The sequence below is a fragment of the Mytilus galloprovincialis genome, chromosome 8 (genome assembly GCF_965363235.1).
Source record: "Mytilus galloprovincialis chromosome 8, xbMytGall1.hap1.1, whole genome shotgun sequence".
Taxonomy (NCBI): Eukaryota; Metazoa; Mollusca; class Bivalvia; order Mytilida; family Mytilidae; genus Mytilus; species Mytilus galloprovincialis.
In genome coordinates this window covers 29,334,344-29,354,878 of record NC_134845.1, presented here as the reverse complement: position 1 = coordinate 29,354,878, position 20,535 = coordinate 29,334,344, and the positions used below count along the sequence as shown (strand labels likewise).

The following is a 20,535-nucleotide window of genomic DNA, read 5'->3' as shown; positions in this document are numbered from 1 at the left end:
GCACCACTTCTAACCGTGTATTAAAATTAACGCCTACTTACCCCATATCAAATCTTAAGAGTTTTCACGCGGTTGCTTTTAACTAATGATGTTTCTAGAAATGGATAGGAGGTAAGATAATAATATCCTATATTGTAATATCGGCTGCTGTACATCGTATATGTATTCCACAAATCACAACAACAACACAACAAGAACTTGCCATCTTCTTTTTTATAGTGTTTTTCTATTGTGGGAATGTTTTGTTGTGGGAATTTTTAATTTTAGATTTATTACAAGTGTGATATAATTACATGCATACATATCTAGAAATCAAATCGTATCATAGAAGATTAAGTATTAACGATCAGGAACAAGAACAGTTGATGCAAAATTGATTTTTTTTCCATATTCGTCTTTTGAACGGTTTCTGCTGAACATTCGTCCATATCCCTTTCAATATCTCGTGTCTAATCTTTGACTTTACAAAACAGTAACAAACAAACCAAAAGAAAAAAGGTACAAATATAAAGAGATATTTTGATCTATGATAAAATATAACTCAGATGAGTTATAAAAGTATCTTTCTCGATCTTCAGATTAAATGGTTATTCAAGGGACCAGATTCACAGAAAGAATTACCATACTGTATTACAGCTAATCACTATTAATATTAAGCCTGACACAATATTTATTCATTATGACATACATAACATGACCTTTTTATATGAATCTTAGGCGAGTTTGGTAAACGATATTTTCATAGCATTATAAAAGAAACAAATGTTTGGTCGAATCTGATTTTCTTGAGAACATCCTTAATTGTTTTAATCACACAACAAATTACAACAACGTAGGATATAGCTACTTAAGAAAAAAGGTGATTATATAATCATTGATCTTATCATATATTTCCCTTCAATAACTATTGATCTACTGCACATAATTACAGATTGATGTAAACAGCACAAATTCTAACTTAAACTCATAACTGCATGGACACCAGCTATTACGAAGATTATGACATGGTTACATTATATTCAAATGTCACAATAGTTTTTTATTAGATTTACTAAAAAAATGTTTGTTACTAACAATGCTTCCAAAATGAAAATAGACCGAATAAGACAGTTTTGGTGTTCCATAGTAAAGAATTCACACAACTCTGAATGTTTTGATGTACAATATCTATACTCACGGGAGATTCTTCAGACCTCATCAATTTTGAAAACACAATAAATTAACTTAGATAATAATTTTTAAAAATATGGAAAAATCTCGTTAACATTGTCCAAAATGCTAGTTTTGCATGCATTTGTAATTAAAAATTATCAAAGTCTGTAATAAACACAGAAAACTACATGTACTGTTTTTTTATATGATTTTTGGTAGAGGGTAGGTGGTATTTTCTTATTCTATTCAAAATATAACAATGCTTTCAACGATACGCCATAAATGCTTGGCTTTTTTAATCGAAATGTTGACTTCTTAAACGTAAATCTTATAAAGCCTTTTCAAGTTAATAGTTGTTATGATTTGAAAATCATTTAAACAGAAAAGTCTATCGTTATAATCTTCAAATTGTCTTGTATTATTTGTTATTTAAAAACAATCGTGTGATTTCGGTTAATAGATATATCATAAAATTATTTTTATGTGAAAAGGCAATGCAGTAATATATATATTTTTTAAGCCAATCAAATCATATTATACTATATAAACTTAACCAATTATCTTTTATTTTTGTCACTTCCTCTTCCCCCACAATAATTGTATAATATCTTCTGAGAGGCTACTTGTCTCCATGAGTGGATACGATGTTTATATATAGTAAATTATCTTTCAATCAAATGCATTAGTACATAACCTTTTGGGCGAAAGAGTTTATCATTTAAATTTGTCAAATACACGTATGATGGGATCGTTTCATATGCCTTTTTGTTCTCTTAAATATATCTAGAATATTGAATAACACAGTTTTAGGATTCGTTAGATCAAAAATATGTCTTAATCACGTGATTTTTTTTTTTGTAACCGATGAAGAAAGTTAAGTATTTTTGATGTTAAGTGTTACTTTGTTTCAATGAACCTAAATATACATTTCCATTTGCGTTCATTTTAACTAGAGCTACATTATGTAATCAAACGAATTCACTAATAAAGTGCAGACTATGTAGTATGGGCTTTGCGCATTGTTGGAGGACGTATGGTAAACTATACATTTAATTTCTGTGTCATTTGGTCTTTTTTGAGAATTATCTCATTGGCAATCATACACCATCTTCTTTCATAGATATTAAATTAATAGTTGGTATTTTAGAGAAGTCGTTTGCAGTTTTTCTAAAAAAAAAAGTATCATGGAATTGGAACCTAAATCTCACAAAACAAATGAAAAATTTGAGTAGGGGACAGTTAAGTTAAAAAGATATGAATGAGAAAATACTAGAACAAGGAAAACTGTATTCCCTGAAGATTGATGAAAGGCTTTTAACGTCAAGTAGCAAAATTAAAAACAAAAATGCATAAATGTTCATGTCTGTGTCATGTTGGTCTCTTGTGGGCAGTTGTCTCACTGGCAATCATACAACATCTTCTTTTTTATATAGTCAGATTGAAAATATAATAATTAGTGATGAATATATACAATACTTTGAACTAAACCTACACGCTGAGCTATAGATCTATTTTAAAACCTGCCAGTTTACAAGTTAACAGTCCACAGTCAAGTATGTCACCCTACACGAATACATTATCCTTTACCAATCCGACCATTCTTTAGTCTCAATTCTAAATACCGCGTGAAGCAAAAAATGCCAATGATGAAGTTGTTTTTTTTGTTTTAGAGGCCGAAAATCGAACCAAACATATCCAACAGTACAGGCGATTACACAACCACAAGGCTGTTGAGGCCGTTATTTTATTACCCGATGATAAATAATTAGAATTCTTTCGCGTAAAGCTGACTCAAGAAGCATTTGACTTATTTGTTTTGGACACTTTTGGTCATACAACTCTCTTAGGTTATAGGTGTGGTTGTTTCTGTTGAAGGTCAATACAGAAAAGAGCTTCGGACGCATCAAATTTATTAAGTGTTATTTTCGTTCACATTAAATTAGATCAACTGGGGTGTTTCTATTAACCCTACTTTTGCACAATGACAGTTTCGCTAAGCACTTAATAATTTGGGTGTAACAGCTATAAAAAGGATATAATAAGTATCACTGAAAACAGATCACTGTCATCAGATTATATGCATATTTTATGCACTATGTATCAACCCATCGATTAGCTGTATGGAACGTTGTAAGATAAATCAGGTAGGAGTTCTTACTGCAATGTCAATTTTCCTTGTTCTTTAAAATAAGATTGGAAAATGGTTTTCAATAATTGAACAGTTGGAAATTAAGGGAAATTGAAATAAAAAACAATATCTTAATTGTTATTTTAATATTATACAATATGATTGATTGATTGTTGGTTGCATAACGTCCAGAGGATTATCTAAAACATGCAGCTAATAATATAACAACATATAAATGTACCAGAGGGCTGCATAGAACCGTATAGTTTATTATACCTCGATAACTTCTATGGTTAATAAAGCATATATAATGGGATTATACTGTCTGTACCTATGATAAAAGAGATGAAAGATGATATCTAAGAATAGTATATTATGATATAATTACGTAAGTATTTCTGTATTGGCCTTGTTATTGGTCCGAGACTTGCTGTATTGGCCTGAGGCGAACAGGCCAATACAGCAAGCCTCGGACCAATAACAAGGCCAATACAGAAATACACGTTATAGTACCTTTATTAATTAACCACAGTGTTGCATTTTTTTTTAATTTCATTTCAAAAGAGATAAATATTTTTACCTTGAAGTGGAACTATCCAAATCTCAGTTTCTCTTTATTAGATGCATTACAATGTATATAATGATCTGTGGTGCTGTTTCCAGGTGTCTTGAGCATTTTCTCATCTGATGAATTTTTCTACCCTTTTTAGTCACTATAAAGTGTTACAACTTAAATTTAGACGCAACACATAAATAGTAATTGGAAAGGTACTGCCATTGCATGTGTTTATGCAGAAACTAATTATAAAATCGATTTGCACCATCGTGAAATTATGAGGTCGTCAAGAATTGAACTTTGCGATAATCTACTCGTTCCCCAAACCTGAACTATTCCATCGTCTGTTTTCAAAATGCTTTTTAAATGAATGTGACCGTCTTTAGCCTGAGATATATGCCATGCTGACCTTTTCAGATGACTAAATGATTTAGATGACTAAATGAAAACTGCGTCTTCCAAACAACTGTTTACTATCAGTTGGTATTTACCGTGACTTTCGATGTAAAAACTTGAGACGTCCCGAAATCCTGCACTTGTGTCAATGAAGTTCGAAAGCGAGGATGAGAGAAAGAAGATGTCTGAAAGATCCTGAGAGAATTTTTCGTTTTTTCCAGTGTTTAGTCCATATATTCCCATTTGTATTATATCCGTGTCACACCTTGTATAGTGCACTTAAATATTTATAAGTTTTTCTTTCAAAAATCATAGTACTTTAAGGATTTAATTTTTCTTTTTTGTTTAAACTTCTTGCTGGGTACAACTATATCAATAGTAAGATAACTTCTAGTTTAAAAGCAAGATTATAACTTGCCCTTATGAAAACATACTGAGCCTAGAGCCTGCCTGAACTACAAATATCCAGAAACCATTAACAACATATAAATATACCAATATAGCAAGGTTGTATATTGCAAGATAAAACTATCCTACATTTCAGTAAAACCTTGTACAAGCAAGGCTATAACCAAAACTAACTATTGTGCTAATATAGCAAGGATGTAGCTTGCTGGTTACAAATTTCTATATCAAGTATACCACGTAACTACTTGCCTTTGTAATACCATAGTGAACTTAGAACGTTCATCTACAAGCAAGACTGTAACCAAAACTTACCATTGTGCTAATATAGCAAGGATATTGCTTGCTGGCCAAAATTTTATATATATATATATATATACCAATATTTGAAAAGCAAGATTATAACTTGCCTTTGAAATACCATAGTGAGCATAGATCAGTCATCTACAAATAACAATAGACCAATATCAACACAAAAGTATACCATAATATCAAGGGTTTAAAATGCATGATACAACCATATCTTACAAACATTGTACGAGCAAGGCTATAACCAAACTTTACTCTTGTACTTATATAGCAAGGATATAGCTTGCTGGCCACAACTTTCCATATATCAAGCACACCTATATTTGAAAAGCAAGATTATTACTTGCCTCTGTATTAACACAGCGATCTTAGATCAGTCATCTACAAACACCAATAGACCAATATCAACACACAAAAGTATACCATCATAGCAAGGGTGTAACTTGCATGATAGAACTTACATCTTTATACAACATCTGTACAAGCAAAAAAAATAAATAAAATATATAACTTGCATAGCTCATTGGTAGTTACATTCTTTTACAAAGCCTGAACTTAAAAAGCTTAAGTTTAGAGAACAAAATGGTCATGGCAGAACAAGATGAAAAACAAGTATCAAAAACACTACGTAGAAGTGAAAGGTCTAACACTTTACTGTGACCGCCATCACCAGATAAGCATGAAATAGAAGGAAAAAATAAAGGGTATAAACTTAACAGACAAAATGCTCTCTCCAAGAAGATAGACAAATGTAAGTCAAAACACATAGAAGTCAATCTTAAAGCTGGAAATCTGTACATAGAACTTAGCACAGCAGCATACGAGGTATTCAGAACCACACTCAAGACATACCTATTTACGGCCCCCTTTAATAAAGCATACCATGCAACACGACACCAAAGTCATGAAGAAAAAGGACTGCAAAAAGGACTGTAAGTTGAAGACATCTATAAGATATACAAAAAAAGCCTGATGGAACCTATGGGAAGCAATCAAAATGCACTATAAACTCATACAGGACGAATAATTCCATCTTAGTAAATGGCTCTGAAATCAATATATTTACAGAAAACATACTAGACCCAATACAAGAGTTCATTCAGCAAACACAACCTGCATTAGATGAGCTGAACAGAAGTATGGCTGAAACTATGAGACTAACTATAACAGCTGCTTGTAATGTCCAAAATGAAGAAATAGAGGATATAAACCATAAAGACAAAGCAGCACCAAGCAATAAAGAAATTGACAAGAACCCGAAACAACAAGATGATGAATTTGACGAAGGTGAAGACCAACAACAACAGAATGAGAATAACTACAAATGCCCAATATGCAGAGAAGAATCAGAAAATAACACAATAGCCTGTGACGAATGTAATGAATGGTTCCACTACACCTGTCTAAAGCTTACAGAAATGAAGATACGTAAGATTGATCCAGACATACCATACATTTGTGATCTGTGTAATGACGAGGCTCTCTTTAGGAGCACAATCACAAAATCTGACAGAGACTTCAACCAACAACAAGCTCCTAATCAACAACCATCAAAATTTGTAAAGTTACATCAGCAACCAACAAATGCTATAGTAATAGAAGATAAGAGTGAAAACAATGAAACCCGACACACAACCAACCTGGATTTACCAATTATAGAAATAGACAATGATGAGGGAACCCAGAGTGCCTTGTACAAGGAAGAAGATAATATAATTAGAGAAACAAACAGAGAACAGCAAGCCTTGAACAGAAACATACTCAAATGGATAGTAACAATCCTGAGGGAGAATCAGACATTATGAATAGACAATCTCGACACCATGCGGAGGAGCAAACCTCAGTAAAAAAGCCATTGGAAAGTGCTAGTCTAAATGCATATGAGAACAAAAGAAATATAGATAAACAGAACCAGAAACAACCGATTAAAAAAAGCAACACGAAAAACCAATAAAACCGACAATTTGAACTAGAACAGATAGCCTACATAAGCTCATTAGAACAGCGTATTAAGAATCAAGACAAAACAATAGATTTACTAAAGAAAAACATGGAGATCATGCAGAATAATGGACAGCCAACAGATAACATCAATAGCATGAATAGGCAACCAAATATAGAACAAGGTAATCCGAATAGAAGCAATATAGATCAAATGAGAGATGACAAGAAATGCATGGGCAAATGATGGGTATGAGGCTAAAGCAGCTAGAAAGTCAGATGGTTCAATTCATGTGTCTTAACACATCCATCACAACCCAAATGATGATACAGTCTCAAAAAGACCACACTCATTCACATAGAGGAGAAAGACATACTGATAATTACAACCAGATACAACATCATCATGCCATGAATATATCAAGAATTGAGGCCAAGCCAACTTCATCAAAATGAATCAAGATGGTATAACTCTGTGCAAAATGATACAAGATGGTATGACTCTGGACAAAACCAACAGCAAACAGATCCACGAGGTTATGACTCTAGACAAACTCAACATCAAACTGATCCCAGAGTGTATAACTCTGGATACAGTCAACATCAAACTGATCCAAAGAGGTATATCTCTGGACAATTTCTTCATCAAAATGACCAAAGAAGATATAACTCTGGACATTTTCGACATCAAACAGATCCAAGAGAGTATAACTCTGGACAATTCCAACACCAAACTGAACCAAGAGAGAATATATCTCGGCGAATCCTACATCAAAATGACTAAAGAAGGAATATCCCTAGACAAAATCAACATCAAATGGATCCAAGAGAGTATAACTCTGGACAAAATCAAAAACAAAATCAAAATGACCCAGGATGTTTGAACTCATGGCAAAGTCAACATCAACAAAATGATCCAAGAGGGTATACATTTAACTCAGGGCAAAGTCAAATTCACCAAAATCATCCAAGAAGATTTAACTCTGGACCACATATGCAACAACAAAAACACCAAAGAGGGTATAACTCCGAACAAAATCAACATCTTCAAAACGATCCAAGAGGGTATAACTCTGAACAACATCACTAAAATGTCAAAATAGGGTACAACTCTGGAAAAAGTCGACATCAAAATGATCCCTATACTAATGAAAATCATCAAAATGATCTACTAAGACAAGGACTCCCGAGAGTTCCACCACCACCCTATCAACAAAATAGTCATATCTACTACCATAACAAAATATCAGTGGGAAAACAGTGATAAGGGGCAAAGAAAAGAAAAGTCCAACTCAAAAGGTAGCTCAAGTCCGCTAAGTCATGCCGAAATAGAAATTAAACTGACCCAAGCAATTGATCAACTTACAAATCCAGAATCTCTGCTATATGAAGAACAAAAACTAAAAGAAACACAAACAATTACCGCAACTCCTGACACTGAAATAACAGTTCCTAATAATCAACATGTTGACCATCCTTCAATGAACCTTCCTCAACATTCAACAGAAAAAGAAAGTAAAAAACAACAGCATTTTTTAGGGAAAATAGGCCTACCAAAGGAACCACCAGACACCCAAAAACTTGAACAGGAGACCGAAATACTACTGAGACAATGCTAGATATTGTCTCAATGAACATTATGTGAATCAAAGGCAACAAGGTATATCTGAAAGAACTTTTAAAAACAAACTCAATTCTATGCCTACAAGAACATTGGTTACACGGATATGAATCCGTAGCACTAAAAGAAATTCTGCCAGACTGTGACTATCATTTCTCGAGCTTTGATGATAATCTAATTGATTTGGAAATACAAAGAAGAAGGGGGAAAGGGGGAGTAATAACCATATGGCCTCAAACAATCTCACATAAGGTCAGGAAGCTAGAAAAAGAAGAAAAAATAATAGTCACTGAAATTCAATCTGAATCAGTTAAAATCATACTAGTTAACAGCTATATGCCAACAATGGCAACAGGATCAGACAAAGAGTACAGAGAACATCTTGATAAAATTTCGTCAATAATTGATAAATATAAGCAAACACACAACGTCTTCATAGTGGGGAATGTGAATGGAACACTCATGCCAAGTAAAAATAATAACCATGACAAACTGCCGAAGAACTTCTGCAGTCAGCATCGGCTAAAGCATACAATTAGAAATGCTCACAAACCTACTTTTTATCACCATAATGGAAATTCAACTTCGCAGATAGATTACATCCTAGAAAACATCAGAGGCAATAATCTTTTGTATTCAACGATTATGGACCAAAATCCACTTAACAGTTCAGCACATGTACCAGTAAATGCCTTTATAATGAACTTAGTTGAAGTTATAATCAAATAACCGCATTTCAAGACATTTCAGGGGCACCAACTCAAGGCAAAAACCAACCTGATTATTAAGGTAAAAACTAGAAATAAAAAGTAAATCAAGTAAGGAAGAAGAATGAAATGCAAAATGAAACTGATGTAGAACAACAAGCAATTAATATCATAGACATTTTACAGGAAGCTACTGAAATGAGTGTTGTCAAGAAAATAGTTGCCCTGAAAGGACCAAAGTGGAAGCCTCACCAAAAGTAAAGGAATGTATAGAAAAGAACAAAAAAGCATCCTATGCATGGAAGCAAAAGAATCGACCAAAGAATGAAGGAAATACAGAATATCAAGAAATGAAAAAAACATAAAAGAGAACTAAGGAAACAATAAGAAAAGAAGATCATATTGATAAACAAAACTTTTATAACAAGCTAATGAATAAATCTGATTCAAAAGCTTTTCATAGACTGATCAGAAGAAACAAGTATGAATCCAAAGATGCAACTCCAAAGTAATTAAGAATGAGAATGAAGAAGAAATCATGAATCCAGAAGAGCAGTCACGTATATTTGCAGACTACTATGAAAAGCTAGCAGTTCCATCAAATGACGAGCACTATGACGAGGAGTACCTAGAGGATAGCAAGCACAGACTGGAGTTAATGAACAACATTATTAAACATCAAATAGATACATGTAACATTACAACATTTAGTGAGGAGGAAATAATAAAAGCAGTAGGCAAGCTCAACTCAGGAAAAACAGCAGACGAATACTCACTCACCGCAGAACATTTCATCTATGCAGGTAAAAGCATAAGCCCAAATATAGTGTCTCTATTTAACAACATAATGCTTACAGGAGAAATATCTAAAGTGTTCAAAACAGGAATTTTGACACATCGCTACAATATTTATCCAGAAAAGAGTACACTTATCAAAACAGAGAGGATAAAACCAACCAAAGAACAAAATCCTATAACTCTAGGAGAAAAACCAATAAAAGAAGACCAACAGACAACCCATCTTGGCATCATCAGAGCAAGTAAGAACGAAACAAAACTGAATATACAAGAACATATCAGTGTAGCCAGGCGGACACTATATACTTTAATTCCTGTTGGACTAAATGGACAAGAAGGGCTAAACGCTATAACAGCATATAAGATATAGCAGGCATACGTGCTCCCAAGATTACTATATGGATTAGAAGAACTATCACTGAATGCCACCCAAATGTCAGAGTTGAAGCAATTCCACCTCAAAATTCGCAGATGCTTCCAATCATTGCCAATTAGGACATCTAGTGCAGCAGTTTACATGCTTATTGGAGCCCTTCCAATTGAGACAGAGTTACACAAAAGACAGTCTCTTATATTCCATACTAGCATCAGAAAACACAAAACTGAAAAATATAATGGAACGACAGATGACCATAAATGCAGGGAACTCTGACAGCTTCTTTTCAAGAGCACAAGAAATCCTGAATTTCTACAATCTGCCATCAATAGCATAATTCAAAGAACATCTGCCCTCAAAAATCCGTTGGAAAAAAGATACTAACAGGAGCATTGCTGATAAGTAGTCAAATCTCTTACAAAAAGAAATGGAAGAAAAATCCACACTGAAACATTATAACATCCAAATGCTTAAGATACACGAAGTCCATCCCGTATGGAGAACATTACCTCCAGTAACATACGAGGCCAAAAAGGCAAACATTAAAGCTAGGTTTCTGACAGGAACATACCTATTGCAAGAACATATTCAAAGGTTTAATGGAAATCGTGATGAGCAAAAATGCCTGATTTGTCAAATAGAATAGGAAGACTTAAAACATTTCCTACTAAGATGCCCAGCATTAATTGAACAACGTCAAAAAGTGTTTCTTGCGCTGAAACAAGCTATAATAGATGGAATATAGGCCAGAATAAGTGGCAAGAACACTTCGCTGGAAACAAAGAACAATTAATGCAAGTAAGTATTGACTCAAGCAAAGTACGGGAAAATATTCTAATTCTCAACGAAGAAATTTCAACAGGGATAGAAAGAATAAGCAGAAAACTGTGCTATGACCTCCATTGTGGAAGAACATTATTACACAAAAGGATAGCAGTATCAAGGCAGTTTGAGGCAAAATACCCCGGGTGCAATGTCTAAATAACTAATAATTTTAACCAAAAAAAAAATTAAGTTAGTTAATTATCAGACATATATCTTAAAAGAAAACTTAAGAGTAAACTTAAATGGACAAAGTAACACAAAAAAGGAAAACTCAATATTTTAGATTTTAAAAAGCCTAAATTAGTAATGTTTAATATTAAATATTTTAGATTTTATAAAGTTCTATGATTCCTTATTGGTTACAATGTACCAAATAAAATTACATGGGCGCAGCCATTTTATGAAGGGAGCATGACATAGAGATAAAAATAGATGGCTCTCTGTGATTGGTTGTTATATCATTTATAATTTTTTTTTCTGGAAAGCATTATGAATGAAGTTTCATGCAGGCACAAATTTGTCCTTAAATGTATATGATGAAGGGCCGGAAATATTTTTTTTTATGTTGATAAAAATTAGGGAAAATTTTCTGCGAAATCGTAAGGTATCGTGAAAACCCCCAAATTTCACCAAGAAAAGCCATGGGACCATATATATTGGAGTGCGGTAAAATCACAAATAGATATCGAGCTTCAATTAGACAACAGCAGTTTTTCCATAATTAGTTTATTAAAAACGCCTTTTAAGGAGATAATTGCTAAAAATAGCATTGCCGGCAATAGGGCCACCATTTAGTACTTTATATTCTTTAATCCACGTCTATTTTAACGGAAGAACAACTGGTAATATATAAATATAATGATATAAATTCAGCATGTTCTGTACAGTAAAATAACAGTTAATATTAATTTTAGTGGTGTACATAGTAACGATAAATCCCAGACCATTAAATAGCACTCTATATTTTTATTAATCCCTTTATTTTTTCTGTCAAGAAATAAATAAATAAACTGTGTCCTTTTACCTTTTACTAGTAAATCTATTCCCCTCTTTTTTTAAATCTGCGTGTTTTAAGATATCTGGACTAACATTATTTTATGCTTAATGTACATAAAATAGTAGGTGTCAATATTTTTATGATAGATTTTACATTACTACATGCTTTTAGGACAACAATATTCCTGTAAGGATTGTATAAAGTCTAATCCAGTCTGCTCCATGTTTTTAAACAATATTACATAAAAATAAGGGTTTTTTTTTACCGTGTGACACGGGTGCTCCGTTGCGGAGGAATTTACCTAGAGAAGAAGTCAACTCGGCCAATATAGAATAACTCGGCCAATACAGAAAAAAAATCTATATTGGCCGAGTTTACACCTTATATTGCATAGGTAGTTTTCATCATATTAAGTCCAATAACAGTGTAGTTAATTAATAAAAACTAATATAGATATCATGCTCAAAATGTCAAATGATTAAAGTACTTAGCTCCAGCAGATCAGTGTTTTGCCGATGAACTGATGAAATATGCGAATCGTAAAAATCTTAATCCTTAAAATTTCTTTTTTTAAATGATGATCTATTGGAAACACTCAAATTATTCTACCCCAGCTGATATGGATTGCCTTCGCCGTATTTGGCAATTTATTTTATATATCGGTTTTTAATGCTCTTCAATTTTGTATTTGACTTGACGTGCAAGTAAACACATTCCAGACATAGATACTGTTTAATACTGATACTGAACAGTTACATCTGAGTAAAACAGAAAACAAGTTGAATGACCTTGCCTTCTTTTCTTTTACGTATTCGTAACTCTTTGATCGGATTGTTGTCAATTGACGACACAATCTTCGTAACCATTCTCTATTCTATTATAATAATTAGCAATACTACCGCTATTTGTCCGCCATTACTGGACATCACAAACGTTCCCGTAAAATGTTGACGTCAAAATTTAGAAAATATCTGACTCCAAAATGGAAGAGTGCTTGTTGTATGACGTCAAAAGTTCAAGCGGGATAGATTCTCAGGTCAAGCGAGACAGATTTCCAAATAGCGATAATCAGGATATACCAACGAGATTAGGAATAAATTATGGTTTAATAATTACTAGAAACAGTGTCAAGAACTAATTTAAACATAAACTCTACCGTTCTTTAGTTTATATACATTATTCAAACTACTTGTGAGCTCTTTATTTTGAACTCATTTGTCTTTTTCTTCATACTCTGTCATCGTCACATTGTGCGCAACTTCTATAGCGTTAGAAATTCGATATATCAACTAGACATGTTTAGCACATAAGACGTCACATTTTATGTGTTTTGGATATGAAACGAAGCGCATAATTGTGCTATATATTTAGAATCTAAGCACATTTCACATGCCACACGTGGAGCGGGATCTGCTTGCTTTCCGGAACACCTGAGGTCGCCCCTAGTTTTTGGTGGGGTTCGTGTTGCTTATTCTTTGGTTTTCTATGTTGTGTCATGTGTTCTGTTGTTTGTCTGTTTGTCTTCATTCATTTTTAGCCAGTCTTTGTCGGTTTGTTTCGATTTATTTGTTTGACTGTCACTCGTCCCTCTTTTACAAAGTGTATTTTCATACTAGCAATGGACAATTTCACGCCATATAATTAGTGACCATTGCATTGATCATGACTCCTCAGAATTCGACTTATTACGCAATTGACTAAACACATAGCTGTGCATAATAGATCTTTGCCCAGAGGAATACACTCATACTTATAAATCTTTATTTATGCCTATTCTGCAGACGATATTTATTGCTATTGATCATTTCGTTTTGTCCCACGCTGACATTTTTATCATCTGTCATGTAATACTGACTCATAAGTCTCTTTTATAAGATGTCTAAAAATAAATATGAATGCATAAAATCTGGGACTGTCAATATCATTATTATGTTCCAGATAAAATAAACATCGATAACTGATATTTTACAAAATCCAAAATACCTGTTAATCCGCAGCTTTGGTGGCTAGTTCTAACAAACTCACTTTGTTTTATCTTTAAAAGTTCAACTGGAAGTCGAGAAAGATAATGTATAAAAAAATGAAAGGGACATTTTACAGACAAAAAATGTTTTTAGTCATGTTTAATATTGATCAAATTTCATAGTACATGTATATAGATAGCTATTAAAGATTCCGTAATGACAAAATGTGACAAAATATACGAACATATATAATTATGACAAACAGCAACCAATGACTACTCCAGGATTACAAGTTCATAGTTGTGGACATACACATACATGATGTACATTGTAATGTGGTGGGTCACTCATTTTTGAGCACTCAACACCAAACTTCACTAACTGGAACACTGGTGTGACCATAAAACATTTAAACAAACTGGAAAGGTTTAAAACTTCCAATCACTACTAAGCATGTAATAATAATAAGAAAATAAACGAAAAAGTAGATAAGATACCGAGCTTAGTCGGTTCTTTTCCGGAAGCAATAGTTCAAATGTTAATATCAACTAATGAATTAACGATGTATTTTTTTCCAGTGTAGAATTTTGTTTACACTACTTCTGTCCTCTGGGCAATCTTTTTAGTTCAGCATCCACGTCCTTGACATATTAGTCTGTAGTAGATAATTGTCTCATCAAACCAAATACTCTTAAAGTCACATGTGGTTTATTTACTTGTCTTTTGTTAAAATCGTATATTGACCTCTAAATATGTTTAATGATTTATATATCTTGTAGTTTTGTTTTCATTTAATTGGTGTGTAAAGCACGTCTTCTATCATTCATATCAAATCATCAAGACGTCATAGTGGTTGAAGGCATGCTTCATAACTTGTATATATTTGCATCTTGAAAAAGGAAAAGACCAATTGACAATTTAATCACGCCTTCTGCATTTACATTAGTCAAATCCTCTGAATTTAATGCAATTCAGAATTCAAAAGTGATAAAAGATATAACTCCAGTGTCTATGAGTGTTTCCTTCGGTATTTCGTACATACAGTTATCGAATAGTTTTGTTATCTACACTATATGTTTTCTCCGTTTTTTGCAAAATTTTAAATTGTTTCTAAGTTTCTTCGGAACTCAAACTGTGTTTCTTCTTCAGTGGTGTAGAGTTAAATACATTAAAATGTTTATTGTTATGGTTTTATTGTATAATATGTTCAGTTGTTTATTGTTACGGTTAATAAACATTGGTAATGGTTATATTGTATATGTTCAGTTGTTTACATATCATATATGTTTCTGCACTAACATCACACATTGCATTAACTTATCTGATGTCAGCGGTCACATTTTACGTTGTATTACATACGAAATTAAATAGATTTGGCGTCTGTTCCAATGTTTTGTAAAACCTTCATTAGTATTCTGTTAGCGGTTTGGTCAGTTATTTTATACTTAGAGAAGCTAATGGATGGTATAAGCTCCAGAGATCAACACTAAATCACCAATTACACAATTGATATACATGAACGACATCCATTTGTTATATTAATAGAGGTTCTCGTACTGCCATAACATTTGCGCTAAAATGACGTTGCTTTGAGTTTCTTCGTATTACATGTAACGAAGTACAATAGGCTTGGACAGAAAATTAACCCATACATAATTTATTTTTGCTAGTGGGATTGAAACTTACATCAAGTTTCAAATAGTTCAGGCATACACGTTGTGTATTCAAGACAAAATGAAAAAATAAACAATAACAATATTGAAACTTTTGTAGAAATTTTATTAAATAATAGAAAATTCAATGAAATACTGGAAAATTTTATGAAATTCAGGAAACTTGATGAAAAACTGGAAATTTGATGAACGCTTTAGCTGCAATAAGAAGTTAAAAAACTTAAATTGCACCTTATATAATAGAGGTCACTATGAACCCCTCAAAAAGTTATTGTTAGGGATCTTTTCTAATATTGCAAAGATAGCCAACGTTTCCAAAACTTGTATCTATTGAACAAACAAATACACGTATGTAAAACTGATGAAAACTTGTCTGCTACTTTCAAAATTGACACTCCATTAACGAAAAATGTGTACAATAATCCTGTTTGAAATAAAATCTAGAGAAATAGAGGGGAAACAGATAAATCTAGAGAAATGGAGAGGGAAAAGATAAATCTAGAGAAAAAGAGAGGGAAAAGATAAATCTGAGAAAGAGATAAAAAAAACTTCTGCAAATTATGTACAAGAAGTAAACTGATTGGATTCAATACGTTTTCACAACAGTGTCGCCAAGTTTATGCTTTAATGTATTTTCTATCTGATTTCTAGTCAGACTGACATGATAGAAAACGTTTTAAGGAAATATTTATTTACACGTTCGTCAATTCTGTTGTTTTGTTTTGTCCAATGAAATAACACCAGAAGATAAGGCGTAATTGTTCTCGATATATCACGATGGAATAGAATTACAAAATTTTAATGTATAACGAAAGTGTAAATGTTTATGGAAAATATAATGGAATTTGAGACAAGCAATTGGAATTGGCATTCAATATTCGAGGTCAAATACTGTTCTTCAAAATACAATTTTAAGTAATAATAACGCATTTGTGAAGTAATGAATGCTTGGACTATACAGGCTAGACTTACATGAGGTAAATAATATTCAATCATTTGTTCTTTCCCCTTCATTTAAACATTGAAGTTTATTACCGTCTTTTAACAATTGCTGTATATCGTTTAAGAGGTTAGACTTAGAGTTCTTCAACTCATCGTAACCTGGAAATTGTTTTAAATAATGACAATTTCTTTTTATTCACACAAAAAAGGTATATTAATATAATTCCTACATGTATAATTTAATACAATTCTTATGCATCAATTATTTTACATTAACTTATAAATTTACATTCAAAAGGACAGTCATAATGTATTTTGTAGCATTGACCTTCTTAAAGCACCAACATAGCGACATCTCTTAAACAACAGTCTGTTAAAATTGTTATTATAATCAAATCATTCGATTTCATATTTTGGGGTAAATTTTGGACCCATGCAGTTAAACTGGGTTACTTTAAAAGCCAAATCCAGCGTATATTATGGTGTTGGCTCGAGGGTCGATGATTGGGAAAAGTGGGTACCACTTTTATGTAATCATTTCCTCCTGCAGCTTTTAGCTCATATCTTTAAAATGAACACTTGCTGAAATTTTTATTCTGATAGTATAGAATATTACCCTATGTTTCCCCACTTGGGACTTATTATTATTTTAGCAGAATTTACCGAAGACGGTACCAATTTCGCGCAATTCTTCGTACAGTTTACAATATATATTCACGAAATTTCAAACAGATTGCACACATGTCGAAATTATTCACCATGTATTACAAAAGTTATTTCAACTGATCGGGCGGAGCTTACGTTTTAATTTGCATAACGACAGTCTATTTGCTCTATGGTCGGGTTGTTGTCTCTTTGGCACATCCCCCATTTCCATTCTCAATTTTATTTGAAGATGTGTGTGATAAGGATAATTGCCGTTATAATTATTATTGATTTCTCAGTGTCACCAAAGAACTGAATGTGAGATATGGGACGAACAACTGGACACTTCATGATGAATTTATTCCGAAACACCTGTCTAGAGATGGACTGGTCTTTGGTGATCGAACCGGTTCAAACCCGCCCAGTCAAGGGAAATAAATCAAGTAATATTATGGGAGTAGTCAATTTTCATCCACAAGAAAAACGACAAACAAAATGTAAAATAAATGTTTAATACTGGTTTAAAAATATTCTTTGAAACCTAACAAAATAATTGAACATATATAGTGAAGTTGTGAACTTCTATAAAGGAAATGTTTTGATATTTTTCTATTCTTTTCAAACTAACTGGTGATTTTTTAGTAAATATTTTCAAAGATGATGTCAGGTTTTTTTAACCCAGACCTTAGAACTTCGCAGAGAGTCTACAAACCTTTTAATGTTGTAAATCTTTTTAAGGAGTTGTTGAAAGATTATTTTGCCAATTTTACATTTCATATTTCTTAATATCTAAATGATCAGATCAGACCATTTAGATATATAGAAAAAATCTGAAAAAGTAGCTGTTTTTTGTCATGAAAGGATACTTCTTCACTAGTTCAACACTCTCTATGGCGTTTTCAAATTGTGTCACTATTTGCTACTGTGTTCAGATGGATAATGACTGCTTATAATTTGGTTTATATTTTCCAATGTTTGTAAAAAAGAATTGAGGACTTAAAAAAAATGTTATGTATGCAAGTATTTTACTTGATATGTTTTTTTCCGTTTCTAAATAAGATGGTTCACACTCAAGTTCATAAAAAATTCTTAACTTGTCCGCATGTTACTGGTTTAGGCAAAACTTTATAGCAACAAAGGTCGTTTACAGTGTTCTTGAAATAATTGTTTCTCTATATATATGAGCAAGAGGAGTGGAGGGTATACATCATTAAGATATTAAAAGATACGGATCGCCCTTATTACACTAGTACTATTATTGAATTGTTTTTTTTTTAAGTGTATACAACAAGTTTTGTTCACGTTGAAACTACGACTTTTTTACACTATATGATAATTATATATACCATTATAGACGCGATGTGTCGTCAATAAGATTGTGATTGCTGTCTTACGCAATTAGTATCCTCGCTTAAAAATATCAAAACAATCCTTGTTACTTTAATGAGCAGCTTGATTTGTCCTAAAGAATAGATTTTACAAAACTGTGACAGGTTTATCGATATCACAACGAATGTTTAATTTCAAGTCAGTATAATTGGCTACATATACAGTTTAGTAGAAAATCTGGTAATATCTACTGAACTGTTCCTTCCCGATATGTCTAATAAAGGAGAAAAAAATGAATTTAAAAATGAATTTACCCTTGAGCAGAGTTTCTCACATCCGATTATTGAAAAATTGCTAAAGCGCAACCATGCCGTTTTGAGGTAATGAGCTGTCTACAAGGTTTCCGTACCAGTAAATTGTTCACTGTAACTGCAAATGACTGTAGTATATAGGCAATTCAATAATGTAATTATTCATGGAAAATTACATAAACATTGTCTTTGTTGTATTTTCAGACAAAGTTTTAAGATGGAAACGAAGATAATTATCATCATTTTCCCGTTATTTACAAGTAAGTAATTCACTTTATATTTCAATCTTTAGTTAAATGAAATAATTTTAAAAGATGAATTCCAGTATTGCCAATTCCAAGCATTGCAATATTTCGTATAAAATATTTTAAACATACTTCTCTCTAACTGATAACGATTTCTAAGATTTTTCTTTTGGAGGTTTGAAAGACAGCTTTCCCTTTATATTATCTGACGCATAATGTTTTTCAATACAAAAGATTTCTAGGCCGGTGCATTTTTTCCACAAAAACGTACTATTTTAATATAGCATTCACTGAAATTCAGTACCTATAGTTATATCAAAACTTATATAACCACTTAATCTATATCATCAATCATAATTCAAATATATACAGTGACCCTCAAGTTTTTATATATGAATTGACATCGTGAGGAGCACATATATTTTAATGATTTAATTTGATACATGTAATCTATAATAATTGATCATCAATTATAATGTAAAATTCCCAATTGCAGATGTGTTACAATGTAACGATATGAAGGTCATACCCCAAATCAATATACAGTATTCAAACATGAATCCATTTTAATATAGAATAAATAAATTTGGTGTTTTTACTGTCTTCTGATTGGTTAAAATTATTAGTTTTATTTTCAATGTTGTCAATTTTGATGGCGACACGCCCACTCTGACGTTGTGTATTCATACGCCAACATGTGTGTACGTTGTTATTGTTAATATAAATAATATAAAAAGTTCTTTGAGCCTTATTTTTGATAGAAATTTATTTATAATGAATGGCAATAATTTATTTTGATTTTATTGAACCATAAAACTAATTTTTGACTCTTCACATTTTACATAATCCGCTTCGCGGATTATTCAATGTGAAGAGTCAAAAATTAGTTTTATGGTTCAATAAATTCAAAATAGATAATAGTCATTCATTAAATGTCATAAAAAAGGATGGTCATTTTTATATAAAATCGAGCAGAATTATGACACGAAATCCTATTGTACCCAAATATACCCCAAGTTCGTAGGACGGACTTAATTCGAACATTTTTCTTAAAAGAAATGCTTTTAGACAAGATGTAGAGATGCTGTGTTTCAATGAAGATTATTGACGACCTTTGTCTTAGGAGGTACCGAAGTCAAGATAAAAAAACCAGTCAATTTGGAGTGAAATTCTTTTCAAAATGGGATATATAATTGTCAAAAGTGATCAGCGAAA

General features: G+C 32.2%; 1 long non-coding RNA gene across 1 annotated transcript in view; it reads left to right on the top strand.

Moving 5' to 3' along the window:
* LOC143085501 (uncharacterized) overlaps positions 1 to 20,535 on the top strand; it is a 43,814-nt gene that overhangs the window by 8,967 nt on the left and 14,312 nt on the right. Inside the window, exon 2 of the long non-coding RNA XR_012981347.1 lies at positions 19,280 to 19,335. This is a non-coding gene — a long non-coding RNA (uncharacterized LOC143085501). The remainder of the gene's footprint in view (positions 1 to 19,279; positions 19,336 to 20,535) is intronic.